Source organism: Mustela nivalis (assembly GCF_964662115.1).
Source record: "Mustela nivalis genome assembly, contig: HAP1_SCAFFOLD_1084, whole genome shotgun sequence".
Lineage (NCBI taxonomy): Eukaryota > Metazoa > Chordata > Mammalia > Carnivora > Mustelidae > Mustela > Mustela nivalis.
In genome coordinates, this window is record NW_028135580.1 from 101292 (window position 1) to 107587 (window position 6296).

The 6296-nt window shown below is 53.1% G+C and overlaps 1 long non-coding RNA gene across 1 annotated transcript; it reads right to left on the reverse strand.

Moving 5' to 3' along the window:
• Window positions 1-490: 490 nt before the first annotated feature.
• LOC309857682 lies at window positions 491-5324 on the reverse strand. The gene is made up of 3 exons (XR_014307850.1): window positions 5182-5324; window positions 2537-2751; window positions 491-656 (listed from the first exon to the last, which is right to left on the reverse strand). It is a non-coding gene; the product is annotated as an uncharacterized lncRNA (long non-coding RNA).
• Between the last annotated feature and the right edge of the window lie 972 nt (window positions 5325-6296).

A 6296-nucleotide genomic window follows, 5' to 3' on the forward strand; every position in this document is an offset into this window, starting at 1 on the left:
TCTGAAGGAGTAAGAAAATACAGCAACACATTCTTGTCGTCCTTTGGAACCCAACCTATCTCTCCTCCATGTTGCTGTCTCTTATTTGTGGTGACAGGGATTTGTGAAGACAGACAGACCGGTCATCTGGTTCAATGGTCCACATCCTGAAGGTGTCTGATAACTCCCTCGTGCTCAAATTCAGGCTGAACGTCTCCAGGAAGAACACGGTGTAGTCAATGCTGTGTGCTTCTGGCATAGCCCAGTTGGTGGCCCAGAATGTCCAGTGTGACATGTGGCCTCTTCCCGTGGTGCTGCTGACTCTGGTTCTCTGCAGGATGGAATTGAGAGCAGCAAGACTGAAGGTCTCTGGAAACGGGGGTGTGATCTAGGCAGGCATTGGTCTCCTGAGGGGTTTATCACAACTGGAGCTGAAGGGAAGAAACTCTCTCCTCCAATGGGTCTCTTGCAGTAAAAATCATCGAGAATGGCTTGGGATTGTGATGTGGATTCTCAGCAAAGTGTCTCTCCCGTGCTCTCTTTGGGCTTTAACTTGATGTGCTGCTTTAGATTTCCTTTCATCCAGTGGAAAAAGAAGGGGTTTTAGGATGAAGTTTCAGGATGGGGTTTTCATTCACAGAGGCCTCTCTTTTCTTAGTTTCTGCAGTCTTTGGCATCTGAGAGAGGAAGAGTGAGAGAAATCAAATGTGAGTCTTGGTCAGATGCTACTGGTGGCTGAGCCTGGAGGGGTGGTGGCCAGGTGACAGAGGGCAGGAGCAAGCTGAAGGCCTCTCCAGAGGAGCAGCTGCAGGGGGAGCTGCACCCAGGCAGAGGGGGAGTTGAGAGCCCCAAGTCAGAAGTCATACCTTCACGAAACCGATAGGCAGCCTGTGTTGGAGTTTGCAGGGGCCCCTGGGCTCCCCCAGCAGGGGGCTAGTGATGTCCCAGCTCAAAGCTGCTGTGAGCTTTTGCCAGATCCCAACTACCTCCTCCTCTGCAGCCACTTCCCCCTTGAGCCCCTCCATCAGAAGCCAAGTGATGGCTTGCCGACGCCTCCCGGGGAGGTGGGCACCTAGCACGCACCACGCGCGTTCCGAGACAGGCTGCTGCAGGAAGCAGGGGACCCGTGGCAGCCAAACACATCCCCTTTTCACCCTTGTCCCAGTCTTCTGAAAAGGAGGCCAGGCTTTGGAATGAGTCCTAGATTGGGAGAGCCCACAGGGGCCTATGAGTATCTCCAACTTCTTTTCTGCCCTGTGCAGAGGAGGAGCTGTGGCCCCAGGGGCTAAGGACCCCCGAAAGCCATGTGACCTGTGACTGAAAAGCCTGGGCTGAAAGCCAGGCTCAGGCCCTGTGCAAACCTGTGGTGGGGAGGGAGAGGATAGCCCCTGATCTGCAGGTGTGGGCAGGCAGTAGATACTGATGGTCACTTTTGGCCTCCCAGGAACAAGCCCAAAGGTGCTGAGGGAAGAGCCCGGGGAGGAGAAACCCCAAGGGGAATTCACAAAGGACAGCCTGGGTGTTATCAGGGACACTTCATTTTCCCTCAGGGACAACAAGGGTCTCTGAATGTTATCTCACACAGGATAGACCTTGGGGCATTTGTAGGAATAGTCTGAGTAGGTATAAGCTTCAGCAAAGTGTAAAGGGCACATGGAGAAGCATTCATGTTTGCTTTCTAGATTCTCATCCCTTCTTTCCCCAACTTTCCATAAGCGTAGAGCCTCTCATGGATTCCAGGGGTGTTCTGATGGGCCTGCAAATGGATAGATAGGAGAAGGAGTCCTGAGATTGTTTCCTGAGATGTTGTATAACGACACCATAGGATTCTTTTCATTCAATCTGTCGTGGACCTGTCGGGGAGCTGGCAAGTCCTCGTAGTGACTTTGTGAACCATGGTTTTGATTGCCACAGGAAGCAAGAAACCTGAAATTCCTCAACCTCGATCAGGGAAGGGATCATGTTTTAGACACTGGGTTTCCAGGCAATATTCCTTCCTCATTGTATCGTGTATGATAGGGGCTGAGGAGAAGCTTGACCCACCAGCTGGGTCCCAGGTGAGGGTTCTGTGTCCACCTAGCTCAGATTTCCTGAACGTCCCAAGAGGAGAGTGCATGTGGCAGTGACTCATTGAGACCTCGGACCTGGGAGGAGGAGGCTTGGAATTGGAGAAGCAGGGAAGGAGGGCAAGGAAGCCAAGAAAGCGTGTGGTTTCTGGCAGAGCTCTAAGTGTTTGATGGGTGTAATAATGCTGCTCTGCTGAGGAGGGCCGTGGGGCCTGCTTCGCCATGGGCGTGGAGAGAGGGGAGAGGGAATCCCAGGACAGCCCCGGCAGGAACACAGCAGAGTTGAGCTGCATCCCGGTGATGGAGACCAAGGGCCGGCAGGGTGGCAGCCCCCATGCGAAACCGGGGAAGCACCAGCTGTGGGAATGGCCGAAGGAGGGAGAGCAAGTGAAGAGACAGTGTGTGTTTGGTCGGGGGTGTTGGGGGGGTGGAGCTCTAATCAGCAGGAGAACAGTAGGAGTCCATGCCCCAAGCGCCAAAGGCATGATTACCTCTGGGCCCTAAGCTTGAAGACCAGGGAATCTGCATGCCAGTCTCCACTGGCCAAACTGCAGTATTCTCTTGGGAATCTTCTGTTTCATGACACGGAGGGCTTTCATGTGGCCATGGATTTGACAGCCATGCTGTCTGTCCCTCGAGTCCTCACCAGCATCACGCTCCAGCTTGGGAGGGTTCTTCATGCACATGGAAGCATCCAAAGCCAGTTCTGCAAGGAAAAGCACATCGACAGGATCCGCTGTGATTCATGATCTTTCTGGACCTCCACCTCCATTGATGTCAAAGAAGGACAGTGGCCAGAATGAGAAAGGCCGTCTGACAGATCACAGGCCCGTGGACACAGTTTGATTACTTCCGGTTTTGGCTCTCTCTCTCATACTCAAGTAAGGCTCACTGGGCCAGGAGGCCAACAGGTTCCCAATGGACAAAAGTGAAAGCACGAGAAACGATCGGTAAAAAGAAACAGTTCTGGGAAAGAGAAGTTTCCACACACAAGGAAATTGTGCTGGAAAGAGGCTGTACTCTTGTCGAGAAGAGACTGTAGAGCGCAGCAAAGTCTAGGTTGCAGGGAAGCCTTTCGGGGTCAACCAGGGAAGAGCACACTGGGGAATGCATACAACATGCATCAACATGGCCAGCGTTTCATACCTGTGCACTACGTATAATATACACACCGAATAGACAACATGTGTGTGACCTAAGATAGAAATGTCTGTGTCTGTATGTATATATGTATGTATAAGGGAGTCAGTGATTAATGAGGGATTTGCGGACAGGCCCAGAGCATTCTACCCCCGCTCTGCTCAGCTGCATCGAGTAAAAGAAAAGACACGGAATCCAAAAGAACGAGAAAAGCAGTGGTGAGAAACAGGTGACCATGGACATGTTCCATGGGGGAGTCGGTGGGAACAAGTCAGAGTAAAAGCATCTGCCCCAGCGTGTAATTGTGTATTCACCCCCAGCTGATAGGATGAAACCTAATCCCCCAGTGTGATGGTATGATGGGGTGAGCCTTTGGGAGGCAGCTCCTCCCCTAGAAGGGATTCGCGCCCTATAAAAGAGACCTCACAGGGTTCCGTCGCCTCTCTGCACTGTGAGGACAGAGCCAGAAGGCAGCCACCTCTGAGCCAGGAAGGCAGTGTCACCAGGCCCCGAATGTGTCCCTGTTTGATGGTGGTTCTGGCGCGCCTCCGGAACGGTGAGATACCGATTTCTGTTGTTGTTGTTGTTGTTTTTTTTTTTTTTTAAAGATTTTATTTATTTATTTGACAGAGAGAAATCACAAGTAGATGGAGAGGCAGGCAGAGAGAGAGAGCGGGAGGCAGGCTCCCTGCTGAGCAGAGAGCCCGATGCGGGACTCGATCCCAGGACCCTGAGATCATGACCTGAGCCGAAGGCAGGGGCTTAACCCACTGAGCCACCCAGGCGCCCCCGATTTCTGTTGTTAAGAAGTCAGCCTGTCTGAGGCATTTTTGTTATTATAAGCAGAGCGGACCAAGGAGCTGGCATGGAGCTTTTTTTCTTGCTCAGGCCTCCATGGGACGTGAGTCACAGAGAGAGGGAGGGGGCCAGCGGGTCGGGGCAGGACGGTGGGCGCCAAGGAGAAGTGACAGGCCGCAGGGAGAAGACAGTAAGGAGGGTGAGTGCTAAGGCCCTGGTCCGCGCTGGGCTTCCCCGAGCACTCACTGAGCTCTTTCTCCAGGGCCCTCCCTGGTGCCACAGTGCTGCTACTGATGTGGCCTCCCCCTGGGAACGGCATCTCCTCAATTCTCAGGGAGGTCAGCTCCTGACCGAGGAGCCCCAAGGCACCCCAGGCTCCAGGAAGGGACTCTGAGTGCTGGTGGGGAAGGAAGACAGGATGCAGAGGAGGGTGGAAACGCTCAGTCTTCAGGACATCTGAGCAGAGGTGGATCCTGAGGAGCAGGAGGCTGGGCATGAGGCCCCGGAGATGAAGGGAGCAGATGGACTAGATGGAGGACCCGAAGAGAGAGTGACCTGTATACTTCATGGGGTAAAGTGGACCCTTCTCAGCTTAGAAAAGGAAAAAACAAAAATCAGTAGTACGCGGTGTTGCGAGGCCAGTATTTCTACAGTGTCTGTGAGCACCGAACAGGGTAGATGGGCTTGACGATGCTGAAGGAGAGAAAACTGGGCGCATGAGCCTTTCTGAGAAAGGCAGGCAGGATGGGGTCCGGGGATAGTAGATCTGCCTAAAACTGCTCTTCCCCACATGAAACAATGCCCTGACACCATTTCCAAGAGTTGAAACCCCACAGGCATCTGAGGATTCGATGTGACAAATTCATACATATTGTCATGCAATTTTGTTGCATCAGGGCCCCTATGAATTGTATTTCATGTTCCCAAGAACAATGAGACGGAGACCCCATTTTTTGTGGTTTTCAGTAAGCGGACTGAAGGGAAAATGCATGAGAAGAGGCGGAAGTTGGCCAGTTATACAGCCAGGAAGTGGCAAGGTCAGTACCTGGTTCAGAGCTGATACTGAACACCAGGCTCTTGCTCACCTTGCTGTATTGCAGCATCGTGGGGGCTCAACCTCATCCCATTGCTACCTGTAGCCACAAGTCTGTGATGACCAACACAGGGCCTAGAGCTTCCTAGTCACCTTCCCTCTCACCTCGGAGCAGTGGCGGTTGGTCCCCAGAACCCATGTTGGTGCCCAGGCTCCCGATGGCAGAGGAGAGGCTGAGCCTGGCTCTGTTGTCACCACGGTCCAAATGCTGGTCCAGCTGCAGTTGCAGGGAATCAGCCACCGGGGTGCTTGGCTGTGTCTGTGCCCCGGAACTTTGCACCTGTGCTCTTGGGAAAGTCAAGTTTCCACTGGATGGCCCTTGGTGACAGGGAGACTGCATCGGAGCTGAAGCGAGAAGAGATTTCAATGGGATCCATCCCAGGGCTCCTTAGCTGAGTGCTCTCAGAACACCCATGTCTGATGCCCCCGCCCCTCTGTGAGACCACCCTGGGAGCAGGTACAAAGGCAGGCATCATGGCTATGAAGGAGATGTCCCCATTGTCTCTGAGCCTGTGGATGCTGTGTTGGCAGGTGACCAGGCTGCAGAGTCCCTGAGGTGAAAATCACCCCCTGACTCCGCAGGGCCTTCGGATGGGCCCAGTAGCTCATGCCTATCATTCTGTTCATAGTAACCTTGGTGTGAGAGCCTAGAGAGAAGTTCCTGGAGAGTTCTCAGGGCTTGGGAGAAGGAGTTGTCCATGTGTAGTGGCAACAAAGAACGGGGGAAGAAGTTCAGCCTCGAGGCTTCAGGTACCCCTAGAAGAGGGAGTTGCGGAAAGGTAGCACGGGCCAACTTATGGGGCCTTTTCCCAGCTCTGAAGCCTTTTGAAGCTTCTCATCTGCAATTTCTGTCTGCCCTTCCGTCCGTCCACTCATCTGGATTCTATTGCCCCTTGGAGAATGCTAAATAACCGTGTGTTTCATTTGTGCCTCCCAAATTGCTGTAATGCTGAGGATGCCTGGTCTCTTTGGCCCTCGGGGAGGACGGGGAAACTCGGGAGAAGGTAGTCCTAGGGCGGAAAGGCTGTTACTGTCCACGTAAGGTTGAGGGACAAAACATTTCTTAGGCAGTTTCACTGTACCATATTGATCCAATAAGGAACATCATGGACTCCTTGCTGGCCCTAGCACATGTTTTGTTCAGCAGAGAAAGTCTCCTAACAGGGCCAATTTTTCTCCCAGAAGGGAGGTCCAGAAAATAGCCTGAGCGGGAAGAGACG